Source organism: Protopterus annectens, chromosome 10.part0 (genome assembly GCF_019279795.1).
Source record: "Protopterus annectens isolate FY-2018-M chromosome 10.part0, PAN1.0, whole genome shotgun sequence".
NCBI classification, from domain to species: domain Eukaryota; kingdom Metazoa; phylum Chordata; order Ceratodontiformes; family Protopteridae; genus Protopterus; species Protopterus annectens.
Window position 1 is genome coordinate 1309745665 of NC_056744.1, and position 15028 is coordinate 1309760692.

Below are 15028 nucleotides of genomic sequence, written 5' to 3' on the forward strand. Positions count from 1 at the left end.
CCAGGGACTTAAACCTCAGCACAAAAATAAATAGGACATGCTGGAGGGACAGATTCATTTCTCAGAGGCTCCCTTCACTCTGGAATAGAATACCAATTCATGTTAGACATAGCCCCTCGCTGACCCTCTTCAAGCGAAATCTGGATGTGTGGATGGGAAATCGCAAATTCACCCCTGGGATCTCTTCTGTGTCCCTGCTCGACAGAGGCACAGTAAACTAATCTTAAAGGGCTACCTTCTGTGACCTACTATACAGAGGCACAGTAGGCTAATCTAATAGGGAGCGAAAGCCAAATACACTCGGGCTAGGCTTATAAATGCCCTAGGGCAGATAGCCTAGTATCTATATATGAACCTATGAACACAGCACAAAAACCTTTCAAATGGCTGTACTTTGTGAAATAACTTTGTACAGTGCAAGAAACACTCTGAAATGGCAGCTTCCTGTGAATAAATGCACACAGCACAAGAAACTTTTTCGAAATGGCTGTACTTTGATTGCACCTTGCAATATAACTGTAGTTTGCACACAGCAAACTCTTTGAAATAATTGCACCACAATAATGCATATACTCTGCAAACACTTGGCATACTCTGAGATACTTTGAATAACTCCAGTTATGCTTTGAATGGCTTTGGTCATTGATCATTAGAAATAGTAGTTTGTGTACAAACATGGTCTTTTACTAAAAAACATGCAGTCACCTTGCTTTTTAAGCTTACTTTGCCTTTTTATTGTACTTATCATGCCCTTTTAATCTCTTATCATGCTCATTACACTTTTCTTGTGCTTGTTTTACTCTAAACATGCTCGTTATGCAAGCCAAAGGAAATTCTGAGCCCCATATGAACATTTCTGCTAGTTTTATCAGATATCATAGTTTTGAACATTTTGTTTAATTAATAATGTGGTTTGTGCCTTTAGTTGCTTAATGATATGTTTTTATGCTACTTGTTTGATTAATAATGTGTTTTGGGTCTTATAAATGCACTATTTCATTTTCTTTGCCAAATGAATCATCTGTGCAGTTTACTTTACCTTTAGCTTGTTTCTGGCAATTTTTTTATTTGTCTGAGCTCCGTTTCACTCAACCTGCTTAATCTTCCTTCACCTTCAACTTTACACCTCATGGCTTGAAGAAATATCTCTTCTGATCCCAGTTCTGACACCATGTCACTCGTCTGGTCAGGATAAAACAGATGAACATTCATGGGGTCAGTTCAAGCAGCTTCATTACACACAAACACATCAGAAATTAGGCTTTGTAACTTAAACTTAAATAAACTTATAAACAGACTGAATACCACAATCATACATGTCAACACTCTGGCTGTGCTCTCAAAATGGCACTGCTGTTTGTACATGCTCAGTATTTATATGCACATCTGGAAATGCTTCTTAAAGGTACATACACATGCTCTGATCTACATGAAGTAAAGACGTATTGCACAACTTGTAACTACTCATTTTCTAGGAATTTAGAGAGTGGAGATGGTAGTAGCTCATGATAATTTGTACAAATAGGTGAGCAAACATATCACTAAGGAATCAGGGAAAGGGGTTTTATCAAAATTCTGAGGTTATTGATATGTAGTTTTATTTATTCAAGATAGTAGTTTTTTACTTGACATAAAAACTGCTTTGTCTTTATTGCACACATCTCTGAATACAACATGGTCAAAAACAAGCCTCATTTTTAACTGACCACAGATGATCTCTTTTGGTTGTTAGCATCTGTGTGTGCTTTAACTTTTTAAAGCTTGTCACATTTTACACAATTCAAACTTGCCTGCAGTGCAATGAGTACATATTTTTTAATTTAATTTTTTTCTAACCCTAAATACTCTCATTGGGAACATATCCTAATGTGATCTTTTCTTGGAAATGCACTGTGAGGGCACAACCAATTAGATTACAATATTCTAATCTCTGTTGTCAGATCACAATAACATTCATTTAGAAGAGAAGCTGTAAAAAAATACTACTAACCTTGGGAATCCTCAGTAAAAGTGCCAGTGACTGGCAAGTCACTGGTTGTCAGTGGCACTCATATATTTGTTTCCTACATACAAATTTACAACTTGTAAAAAAATCTTGCAAAAATGTAAATGAATAATTTAGATACCATGCCCAGGGATTTAGAAAGATATAATGCAATGTGAAAGTCTCAACAAGAAAGATTTCTGCATTATGGTAATCCTTTGCAATTCAGGGGCAAGTCTCCACCCATGGTTTCCCTCTGGAGGTAGTGTTAATGTAGAAAGCAGTCTTGCTGGAGAAGTTATATAATAATCCAGTGGTCCAGGGGAGTGGCTAATTTGCCCCTCCTTGGACATGGCTGAGGCTCCTGGAGAGTGATTCTGAATGGCTCTGCAGAGCTGATATTTTTTTCTGTAAGAGACAAAATGAATGCTGTTTTTTGATGGCATTTATCCAGTCACTGCTCTGGATTTAGTTGCAGTACAGCTATGTATGTTGGTGGGTGTATGTGTGTATATGCATGTCTGTATTGGCATGAATGTGGCTGAATGGATATGTACTATAGTCTTACTCTGTGACCAAACTAAGGAACACACTACCCTTAGACATTAGAACTACCTCTAACTTCAAGAAATTCGAGTTTACACTAAAATAGTTCCCACTCAGGTCATGTATCTGTCCCTGTTCCAAACCAAGCTGACTTCCACCCCTTTACTTTAGCCTAGTTAAGTTATTCTACTCTTACCTCCTCCCAACTTGCCTCCTTTCATAGGTTCATAGGTTCATAGGTTAGTACTTATGCAAAAGCTATATATTTTCCCTTTCCTTGTAATGGAGCTTTTCTCCCTGGGCCTCCATTGAAAATGGGTTTCTTGCCCAGTCGAAATTTCCCGGTAATGAAATATTAAATAAATAAATAAAATGTATATGTGTTTGTATGCTTGCTTATGTACATTGCAACCTGTGTACAGGTCTGGGTAGTGGGGATGTTTCTGCAAATGTGCATGTAGGGGCTTGTTTGTCGATGCTTGGATGTGATTGTTTGTGGGAATGTCTGAAAGCGTGTGTGTCTGTGTATGGGTGTAAGACTATGTGTGTGTATGTGCATGCATGTGCACATAGAGGGGTATGTCTGTGCCTATGTTTGAGATACGTGGGCTGATAGGGGAACACTAGCAAGATCACATCTGATAATGTAGTGTTCAATTCATAGACATGGTAGTAAACTGCAAATTAGGTATTTCTGTGTGTAGCTTCCCATGTCTCTAAATCAGAGATTTTCTCCCTCTTACTAATTGCCCAACATACACTGGACAATTAGTTCAGTGGAAAGAAGCTTTTTGAATCTTAGCTGTAGTCAGTTTTAAAGATGAAATGTGATTTTTAACTCCTTCCTTCCTTAAATCAGTCAAGTTATCATGTTTCCTGGGTTTTGAAGCTCAGCTAATTACTAAACTTGCTGTCAGTCATTATCAGGCTTATTTGCCTTCAGACAAAAGGCTGAATTAGTTTATATCCCCAGGGAGAGGAAAAGAATGCAGATGGCAGTGACAGTGCACAATAAAAAGCTGAAAATGTTGAACATGAGCAGCTTTATAACCAGATTAGGTGTGAAATAACAAATAAGAGGTGTGTGTACCTTGCCATGTATGTTTTTCTCAGTAAGAAACTTTCAAATGAAATAAGCAAAGTGATGCAAGAACAACAGAAACAAATTCCTCAAGAAAGTACCTTGACACTTCATGGAGCTCCAATATAGTGTGCACTGTAGAAGCTGATTAAGATAGCTATACTAAAGAAAGGAAAAACTGTTAAGTCATGCCTCTTTAATATGTAAAAGTATGAGGAGGATTCTGTAGGGAGGAAAAATACATTCTGGGGAAAGAAAATGTTCTAGTTGGGTGTTGTTATCCTTTAAGCTATGCGTAGAAAGAAGGTTGACATTGTTGATCTTTATGTCAACCAAGATGGGCATACATTGCACAGAATATGGAATCTGTGCTTCAGGGAGGAAACAGTTTAAGTGTGACTTTATTTATTGACTCATATATCAGCTAAGCAGCTACAATAGACTCCTGCTGCATGGAATCTGAGCTTCAGATGAATCTGTCTATATAATATTACAAGTTCTCCTGTTACCTTGTAATCTCTATCAGCTCAGTGAATGCAGGAGATGAAATGATTCTTCAGTCTTTGTCACCTTGCTTCAGCCAAGGTCCAGAAACTGACAAAATATGGGGGAATCGCACCAAATACCCAGGAACCTTAATATAGTATGCATGGCTTGTCTATGGCTATTACTGTACTTATGAATGGAATCATTCTTTTCCTATGAGAGTAAAATCCAAGAGAGCAAATGCCGTCATACATTGGTAAAACATAACATAATAATGTATATAACAAATAAGGAAAACTACCATAGCTGAGATGAATAAACCATTGATGGAATGAAACAAAATAGAACAAACCGATGGAGTAACACACTGTCAAGGAGCTCCTTGACAGTGCGTTACTCAGTTGGTTTGTTTGTTCTATAATAATATATATGTTAGGGAGTACGCAAGCAAAAGTAATTCTGCCCTCGAGGAGCTGCCACTGTACTTTACTTAAGGTGATGGAATACTTAAAAGAATACCCACAGGCTAGCAACACTTATTGCTGTTATACAGTGGAATACTCAAAAGACTGTCTTTTCTTTTAAAAAATGCCATTGTGTGACCAGTATTATTGCTTACAGCAGTTTGTCTTCTGTAACACCAGGCAAGGAAAAAGTAAGAATGTACCACACTGCTTATTTGCCATTTGTGGCTATCAGGTGCTGTTGTTGTATTAAGTGGAATTTATATCAATGATGACATGTCTTTTTACTTTGTGTCTTGCATTTGTATTTTTTTTATTGAAAGTGTTCCTCATTTTATTAGGGTGAAGGAGTATGGACTGATTTCTTTCTTTTGTTTTTTGGGAGGTGGGGTGGGAGTTTTCTTTTTCATAACTTGTAGTTATTCAGGTAATATAGGATAAACTGACATTTATTTCACTGAACACTGCATCTTCCCAGAGGTGATATTTATCACATTCTGCATGTCATCTTATGAGAGGACAGCTCTTGTGTAATTATTAACATTTGTTGGTATGAAAACTATTTGGAAAAGGCATACACCATTACTCTGGCATATGTTTTAGCCTTTGGGCAATTCACAATTATACTATTTTGCTTTTACTGTAACTGAAGCAGGTTAGTGGAGAATAACATTCTTATTTGATGTAATTCTGAATTTATCATTAGTGGGGGGTGGGGTGCCCTTACTATGAGTGAGAGGATCAATGTATAAACTGGCAGATATCCCTGCTTACCAATGATTCCCAGTTGTTGAATAATATGAGAAACAAAGGACCTTGGACTGAACCTTGAGGTGCCCTCACCTATGCATGTGACACAAAGGATAATGTTCTACTAATATTGATGTGTGCAATTCTCTTATTCAAATAATCTTTGAACAGAAGACTTTGTACAAGGTCTGTTGACTAACTGCTGCAACATGCACCTGTGAGTCACACTCTGTTGTCAGTTCAATGGTCCCCTGAGCATGCTATGCAAAGATCTATCACTGATTACTCTAAGAGCTATCATGATGCTCTGCTCTGACCTGAAACAGTGCTGCTCCTTGGAAATTATGCCTGTCTTGTTAAATAACTTAACCTTCATGTCCACCAGGGTTTCAAGAATTTTGTCTAAATAAACTAGAAAAGAAAACAAAGTTCTTACTTTTAGAGTGTACAGGCATGTCTACACTGGAATGACACTGACAATATTTGCTGTATGTGATGCAGTTGCTTAGGAGACTGACAGATGTAAGAGAAGTCATCATGATGTCAATGCAAAGCTTTATAATGTTACACTGCCTATGATGTGCACCAGATCTTAGTTTAACTGGTATCATTTCCGGAGATATCTAACCAAATGGCATGAAAGTCTGAAAACTATTTAAGCCATCATATGCTGATCTAATCAGAACTCAGCTTGTTGAGAGTCACCCTTTTCTCCTTATATTACGGTGATCTTAGAATAGGAACTATGGGAAGAAAAAAAACTCAGACCTCTGAAAATGAGTTAAGTTTGATTTTGATGACAAGTTACAAACTTCACACCATTTCCAGTGATTCAGGTTTTTACATGTTCCGGGTTGCTTAAGTTGCCTGCTGTGTAGTGCATGATCATGTGTGGAGTTAAGATTTATATATTTGCATTTGTGTTTTCAAGAATTCAGCTTCTCCAACACAGTTGTAAGAACCAGTCTCAGTGAAAATGGTATAAAGTTGAGCAAGAAGTAAATTGTTCTGTCACCCCCCCCCCAAAAAAAAAAACTAACACAAATCAGTGCAAAACTATATTGGCGCCGATTGAAAAAGTAATTTTAATCCTTTAATTAAAGTCTGACACATTCTTTAAGGTAGATACAAAAACAGGACCACCAAAAACTCAAACAGCGTGTCAAAAATTTTGAAAAACTTGGTAAAATAAAACAGTGACACGACAAAGGCTGCAGTCTCCAAGTTAAAAAACTTTACTAGTTCACATAACACAAGCAGTTTCACTGGTTTTCTTCATTAGGTGTAAACAGCAGTGATTGGAAAATATTTTTGTTAAAGTTATAAGGTTGTAAGGACAGAAAAAACAGTATTGAGACACCACTGCATTTTTAAGGATGCAGTTTCAGTCATTTTGTTAAACTCAAAAAGAAGTCCTCAGTTTGCATGAGAGAGAAAGTGCTGCCAGTAAGACTAGAGTTTTTTCTGTACCAGGTTACCTTGCTATTACATTCACCACTGACCTTGTACGAAGAGCATAGGAGAGGATGCAGTTCTCTCCAGTAATGCTTAGTCACCTGAAAAGTGTTAGTTTGAAAGGGACTAGTAAAAACATGTTTGAAAATTGAAGCTACTTCTTGTAGCTTACTATTGAATAAACCTAGGAAGAGGAATGTAGGCTTTGTCACTTATATACTCTCTGTTAAGGCACCTGCTACACACACACTGTGGGCACTGTCTTTTAGCCAGTTTGCTATCCATCTTACTACACAGGGATCTAGCTGTAATGGATTAAACTTACTAACTATGCCAGCATGGGGGATGTTGTCAAACAGCTTTGTTCAGGCCAAGGTATGCTTTATGAATAGCATGACCACTGCTAGCAGCCTGTGAAACCCTTTTAAAGAAGTTATTAGATAGAAGCTGCAAAGCCACATTGCTATGGGACTAGCCTGAGGAGATTTCTTAATATCATAGGATCATCATAGGATCATAGAAGGTTATTAGGCTATTGGCCGTAAGGCCTCTACAAGTCAAGCTATGTTATACCCTTGTTCCCTTATGGACCAAGATATATAGTTTATGTTTACACATGAATCTAAGATCAGCACCAGCTGCCACTGTCTACGAGGAACACAGGTGAAATCCCCAGTGTAAATTTATGGTTTTCCATCCAAATGTCCAAGTTATATTGAGGAGCTCTGTTTTGCATGAATTGGGAGTTTGTTCCAGAGGAGGGGCAACCTCTGGGAGCATATCTTTCTCTCCAGAATGTCCTGTTAATATTGCAGCCTAGGATAAGATCAATAGAGCAGGTGAATCTTGTCCCATTGGATTTGCAGATGGTCAGCAGCTTCATCAAGGCAGGGTCTGAGACTGCTCTGTAGGCCAGGCACAAGTCTCCTCTAAGCAGTCTATACAGTACTGAGTAAAGTGATAGGGCCTTCAGTCTGTCTGTGTAGGTCATGTGTTGTAGTCCCTGAATTTTCTTATTGAGAAACCTCTGAGATCTCTGCAGATGATGCAGATGTCTGATGAGGTACATACAGAAGGGAGCATTGTACCCTATTGTTGGTCTGATGAGAGACAAGTACAGGGGAGTTATAACCTCCTTAGATTTGGATGCTAAACCTTTGCTTATGAGGTGTGCAATGTAGAAGACCTTCCTTACTACTGTGGACACCCGATGATCAAAATTAAGGCTGCTATCAACTTGCATTCCTAAATCTCTCACCACTGGGTTTGAACTTAGGAGGGTATTAATGTTGTAATTAGCAGGGGTTTCTCCTTTGCCGAAGGGGATGATAATGCATTTTTTTTGCATTTAGTTTAAGTCCTATGTAACCCATTATGTAGTATGTTGACATATTTGGTGGATTCGATGATTGCACCCAGTTTGAAGTCATCAGCAAACTTAGTAAGTTATAGGCCATCTATTTTCACCTGGACTTCTGAAAAATAGCACAGATACTTGTGGTACACCACTGGTAACAGGTCTGCTAGTAGAGGTGGCAGCCCCAATTTTGACTGTATGTGTTCTGTTTGTGAGCCAGTTGGCAACCCATCTAGTGATGTAAGGGTTAATCCCTGGCTGAGTGAGTTTCTCAATGATATATGAGTGAGGGATTGTGTCAAAGGCCTTGGTTAGATCGAGATAGGCAGTGTGAACTGTTTTGCCTTCATCCATGGTCTTGGTAACACTCTCGAAGAAGTCCACCAGGTTTAGTAGGCAAGATCTGCTCTTAACAAAGCCAAACTGGGTAGGTAAAGAGTTTGAAGGTCAACTAGATCCTTGTTGATAAGGTCTATGATGATTCTCTCCATGTCCTTGTAGAAAAGGCTGGTTAGGCTTATGTGTGTATAGTTCCTGGGCTTGGTTGAGGGATCCCCTTTGTGCAAGGGGATTATGGTTGCTGTTTTCCACTCATATGGGACAAAGCCGGTGCTTAGACTGAGATTGAAGAGCATGCTCAGCAGTTCTGATAACTCCTGTTTTAGTCCATTTAATAAGCAGCCTGGGATGTTATCTGGTCTCACAGAGGCTGTGTTTTTGGCCTTGGAGAGTGCAGCTGTGACCTGCTCTCTGGAGATACTAAGCAAAGGACTGGTGACAGGTATGTTATGGGGTGTGATTGGTGGGGACAGGGGTTTTGCCAAACCTGTCTGCCAGCAGGTTGGCAATGTCCTCAGGTTCATTATAAGTGGTACTGTCCATAGCTAGTTTGGCACACTGTTGTCCCTTTTATATTTTGGACATAGCTAAAGAATTCTTTGTGATTTTCCTTAGCTAGAGTTGCTAATTTAGTTTTGTAATTAGTTTAGAGGAATTTACAAGATGTCTGATCTGCTTGTTTATACTTTGGATGGTGTTCTTCCTTTGCTGGGACTGTTTCCTTTTGGTTTTTGACAGCAGTTTATTTCTCTTATTGTATAACCTATTTATGCTAGATGTCCACCGAGGTGGCTTATTTTTTCATGAGTATCTTGATTTGATCCATTCTGGTATGGCTGAGTCTATACATTTATGTAGGTATTTATACAGGACATTTGTGTACACCTCAATATAGGGGTCATTGCTGTCAGTGTTGGCAGGGGGTCTGAAACTATTGATACCATTGCTCAGTAGGCTATAGTTTGCTTTGGAGAAATTTAACCTTTTTGTTCTGAGGGTGTGTTAGGTGTGGTCGTTACTTCAAATGAGACTTATTTATGATCAGACTTTACCAGGTGCTGACTATCTGGTCCAGAGCATTTGTGTTAAAGTTATTTATTTATTTATTTACATATATTTACTGGGAAATTCTGACTGGACACAGGTCCTTTATCAGCAGAGGCCTAGGAGAAAATCTCCACAGAATGACATGATAAATGGTATGCATACACTAGTGGTGATGATGACATGGAAAGTACAGGAGCACATTTGGTAAAATTAAGTAGTAAGCTCTAATTACAAATATCAAAAATAAGAAGTAAAGCACAGCACTGCAATTGTCTAACAGTAAAAAGTTAACACTAATAATAGACTAATGATTACGAAAACCTGGAAGGATGAACTAGCAGTAATTAATATTCAGTTCAGTTTTATTGTGCTCGAGGAAATATTCTATTAAAAGCAAGGAATAGAGAGAAGGGTTGAAGGGGGGGTTAATAGTCAGGGTTTGGACAAGGACAAAGCCAGTGAAAATGTAGGTGTGATTTAAGTGCAGTCTTAAAAAGACTGCAGGAAGGCAGGGTAGTTATGGTAGTGGGAAGATTGTTCCAGAGCTTGGATATGGCGTAGGAAAATAGTGCTTCCTCTGCTGAGTTTTTGGCTTTGGTGACCTGGAGTAGGTTTTTGTTGCAGAAGAGTAGGGGTCTGGAAGAGTGGTAGGGTTAGAGAAGTGTATGGAGTGATGGGATTCTAGTTGGGTGTTTTACAAGTTTATGAGCAAAGGTGAGTTGAGTTAGGTGTAGGAGTTGTGGGAGCTCGAGCCAGTCAAGGTCTCTAAGGGAGACACATTGGTGGCTGCAGTAGGAATCCAGGAACCTTTGGGTGAGTGCGTTTGTGCTCATATATGTTATCCAACTGATAGAAAGATAGTTAAAGTCACCCATGACCAGGGTATTTGGCTGTACTGAGAGTGACTCAAGTAGGTCCAGGTAGGCTGTGTGGTTTTCGTGGTTCATAGTGGAGGACCTATATCTAACAGTGACGTAGAGGAGGATCTTTCCTACAGTTAGTTGGACTTGGAGTAACTCTAGGGAGTCATACTAGAGGTGTATTTGTCTTTAGTGAAGATGGATACATCCCCTCATTTAACCTTGCTTTTTTCATGTTCACTTTGTGGTCTGAGCATGTGGAAGACATTATAGCCCTACATAGCCAAGGTATTCTCTGAGCCCTTGAACCATGTCTTTGTGACTGCGCAGACATCAACATCTTCCAGGGTGAGAAGTGCTTCAAGTGAGTGCAGCTTCTGCTTTAGACTCCTAGCATTAAGCAGCATAACCCTGAGTTTGTTTTAGGAGGATATTTTTACATTGGGAATTTTGTTCTTATGACATTGAATATAAAAAGGCACTATGGGGGAGGCAAGTACCTTTGCCAGCAACCTAAAGCCTAGAGCGAGCCCACAGGTGAAGATCATCTCTGGCAGATCAGCATAGTTTGTCGACCATATAATCCCAGGCTGTCAGGTACTGGATCCCCCTGGATTGACACTAAGCCATTTGTTGAAGTCAATCATTTTTTTTGTTTGTATCATGGCATCATCCTGGATGAGGGTAGAATGTTGCTTAGGGCTAGGGACATACTTGCCTGGGAAAACATAATCTGAAAACTCCATCATGTCTCTGTTTATATAGTCCAGTGAGGTACAGCTCAAGTAATTCAGTCTAACATGGACTATGACAGAGTCATAACAGTACTTTTGTTGAGAGACTTGAGTGCATGCATAATTTGGTGCATCCTGGCACTAGACTGTCTCAGAATGCCTATGTCAACCAGACCGGCTTTAGAAATGGTGGGAAACTGGTATGTCAGGTGTATTCTATAATAAGTGGTGGAGGGTGGGTTAGATGGGCTAGGTTCTGCTGTAGAAATAGTAAAATCAGCTAATCTATGGGAGGTTTAGGGGTATAAACCTGCACCAGTCCCTCAAAACGTGCAGCTGGGTTGTTCACTTGACAACAGTGCACAACTGCATTCCATGTTGAGAAGCAGGGAAGATTAGGAGGGTTCCCTAGCAGTTGTCTAGGGTAAATTTAACTTTTTTAGCATTTTGCGTCTATACACAGCAGTGCTAACCTCCATTGCGTTGTGTGCAACTACATGCAAATGCTGTTTAATTATCAGCCAAGTAAAACAGTTTTCAAACAATCCAACCAGTAGGAAAGCAGGGAAGATTAGGAAGGTTCCCTCGCAGTTGTCTAGGGTAAATTTAACTTTTTTTCGCATTTTGCATCTATACACAGCAGTGCTAACACCCACTGCTCGGTGTGCAGCTACATGCAACTGCTGTTTAATTATCAGCCAAGTAAAACAGTTTTCAAACAATCCAACCAAGAGGAAAGCCCAAGACTGAGCCTTGTTCTAACAATCCCCAAGTCAGATGGGTCCTTGACTATACTCTTCTGCCACAAGGGTGCAGGAGGGCCCTCTTAATGTAAGATGGCTGGCTTTAGTGCTCTGAAAATGCCAAACAGTCTATTTTCCTCAAGTCAGAATCTAGCCTATGCTATAAATTGTTCAAGTACTGTAAACAGGCAGTGCAGAAAACATAGTCAAAAACAATAAAAACAGATTAAAGTAGGTTGCGGAAATACAGTTGCAAGCAGTTTAAAAGTGCAAAGAAGGTTATAAAAATACTTATTTTTCAGTATAATTCATAGGATGCCTGGGATTTCATTCAGATTGACTTCAGATCTCTTGCTAAGGACACCAAATTCTGAGCAGCTCTGGTAGACTGAGCACAAACACAAGCAAACGCTATGTTTAAATCTCAGCTAAGTAAAACAATTTTCCAACACTACAACAGATGGAAAGCCCATGGAAAGCCCAAGACTGAGCCTCCATGGTTTATCAGGACATGCTCACATACCTTGTTACAAATGCCGCTAGCATTCACACGTGACACACGCTGGCCAACAAAGGAATAAACCTGGGCACAATATGATATCACTGGACTGTAGATAATGTTTTTGTTCCCAGCAGTTAATAACAGTATGAATAGCTGAATACTGAAATATTTACATGGTTAAATTGTACCATTTTTGTTTATCTTGCAGCAGTCTTTGTCAGCAGGATATAAGCAGTGATAGGAAAAGATAATGGGACAAACCATTAGTGATTATTGCCAACTTACTCGTTTGATTCATATTCCAGATTTGGACAGCTGAGTTGTGAGAAAAAAAATGGCAATTTGCAAATGACCTGTTACTCCAGGAGAATTTTAAAACTTTTTAAATACTTTTATACTATAGTTCAAATAACTTAATATGATATAAAAAAAGAATGAGAGCAAGTAAAATTCTCAACAGTGAGCATTCACTGCTGTTGAAGGTATGGTTTGTCCTGGAAAATACAAAAAAAAAGTGACAAGGGGATGATAGAGATGGGATAACAAGGGATCTAAGAGAAAAATAGGAGACATGGCTGAGCTTTCTGATAAGACAAACAATTATTACAGAAATAGAAATACAGTAAAAGATTAATGTAACGATCTATCATGCAATTAAAGTGTAGCATTAGAGGATCCCTCAGATGTAACATCAGTTGCAGAAGTCAGTGGGGTCTGCTCTTTTGCACAAACAGACTTCATCTGTTTTAATATTGCCTGGTTTTAGGGGAAAAACACACAATTCAAAATGTTATTTATTGGCTGTATAATAGGGGTTTCAGTGTTTACCACATGTCCTTCCTTTTGTTAAGACTGGTTCACTGAATATAGCCACTTCTGGTAAACCATATATATTAATAGCACACATTAACACTGCACAAAAAGATCAAGGGCCAGATTCAGGAAGGCTTACACGGAGTTCAAGAGTAGTGTAAGCCTCCGTGGAAGCCTCCTGATTCAGGAACAGCCCAAATCTCCGTGTAAGAGACAGCTAACACATCTCTTACACGGACTGGGCGTGGAAATGCTCAATACCTCATTTGCAGCTCCAAGATATGCAAATGAGGTATTTGAGCGATCCATGAAGCCAAAACCAGTCCGTGTAACGGACGTGTTAGCTGCAGAAATGTACTCAGCTGACAACTGAGTACATTTCTGCAAAATTAAAAACGGAGCTATGTCAGCTCCAAATAAAGGGTGCATATGTTTCATTAAGCATGCCAATGGCCAAATATGTGGCCATTGGCATGAAAAAGTGTTGCAAAAATAAGTTATATAACTTTTTTTTTTCCACGGGATTTCTGGGTTTAACTGCAGCGCACACCCGCGCAAACGGGGTCTGCTACCTAAAACTAAAAAACGAAGCTTATAAGCCCACAATTGTGGGATTTATGTAGTACATTGAATGTCAATGGAGGGACTTGCAGACCAAAAACAATATGGCCTCCGTGTAGTGGTTGCCAAGGGGGGGAAGCTCTGTGTAAGACATGTAACTAGTCATTACTAGGCAATCCTATGTAAATGAGGGTTACAATACTGAATCACACTGCCACATAGGTAATGAGCACTTTCTGAGTAGTGTAAGACTTAGAGAAGAGGAGGAACAGAGTAAGAGGTAGGTGACATCACGGGGGGGAAGGATAGAAACAAATGTACCAGATTGGAGGGCAATGTAAGGTAACAGATGACAGACAGACATCAGGAAGGGAGGTGTGTCTCAACAGAACACTAGGAAAGTCAAGAAATTGAGGGTATACGCTATCCCTACACTCAAACTTTCTTGATATACGTGCATGCGCGCGCAGCGTGTAAGGCAGGTTTAACATGTGGGAGCGTGTTGCAAACTGTTTACAACGGTTTGCGCGGGCATGCACGTGTTGAAGGCAGTGTGTGCGCGTTTTAAGATAAATCACACCGTGTAAGGATGTGTGCGGCCGTGTAACACCGTGTAGGGATGTGTGCGCGCGTTTAAGTGACTGTGAGCGTGTTTAAGCTGGTGTGCACATTGCTCCCCCTCAGGAAACAGAGAGGAAACAGGAAACAACTAAACTACATGGAAACTGCCAGAAGCTACTACTAGAGTTAATTGGTGGAAACAATTAGAAGCAGGCAATTACACAGGCAGACTAGAAGCCCAACCCAGCACTTAAAACACAACAAAGAGCAGTGCAGGCTGTTTCTCACAAGAGATACTGCCAGAAACTAAACTATCAGAATTGAAAACTGAAAAAAGCTGAACTCAGAGCAGAAATGCTAGGGGCTGCCATGGCTATTATAATCAGGCATAGGCGAATTGCTGAGGGTGGTGACAATGCAGACGCTGACAGACAACCCAGAGTGAGGAGAAGGAGAAGAGTATACAGGCCCAGGGTCACCTACCATGGGTTACATGAGCTGGAGATAGTAGAGCGCTACAGAGTGGACAGAGACCTTCTGCAGCAGATTGTTGAGCTGTGCAGGCCACATCTCACACACAGAACCAACAGAGGGAACCCATCCCAGTAGAAACCAAGGTATGTGTTGGCCTAAGAATACTAGCAACAGGTACCTTCCAGAGACCAACTGGTGATATGATGGGGATATCACAGGCATCAGCCTCCAGAGTACTGCACCAGTTCCTGGATGCCATGTCACCACATGT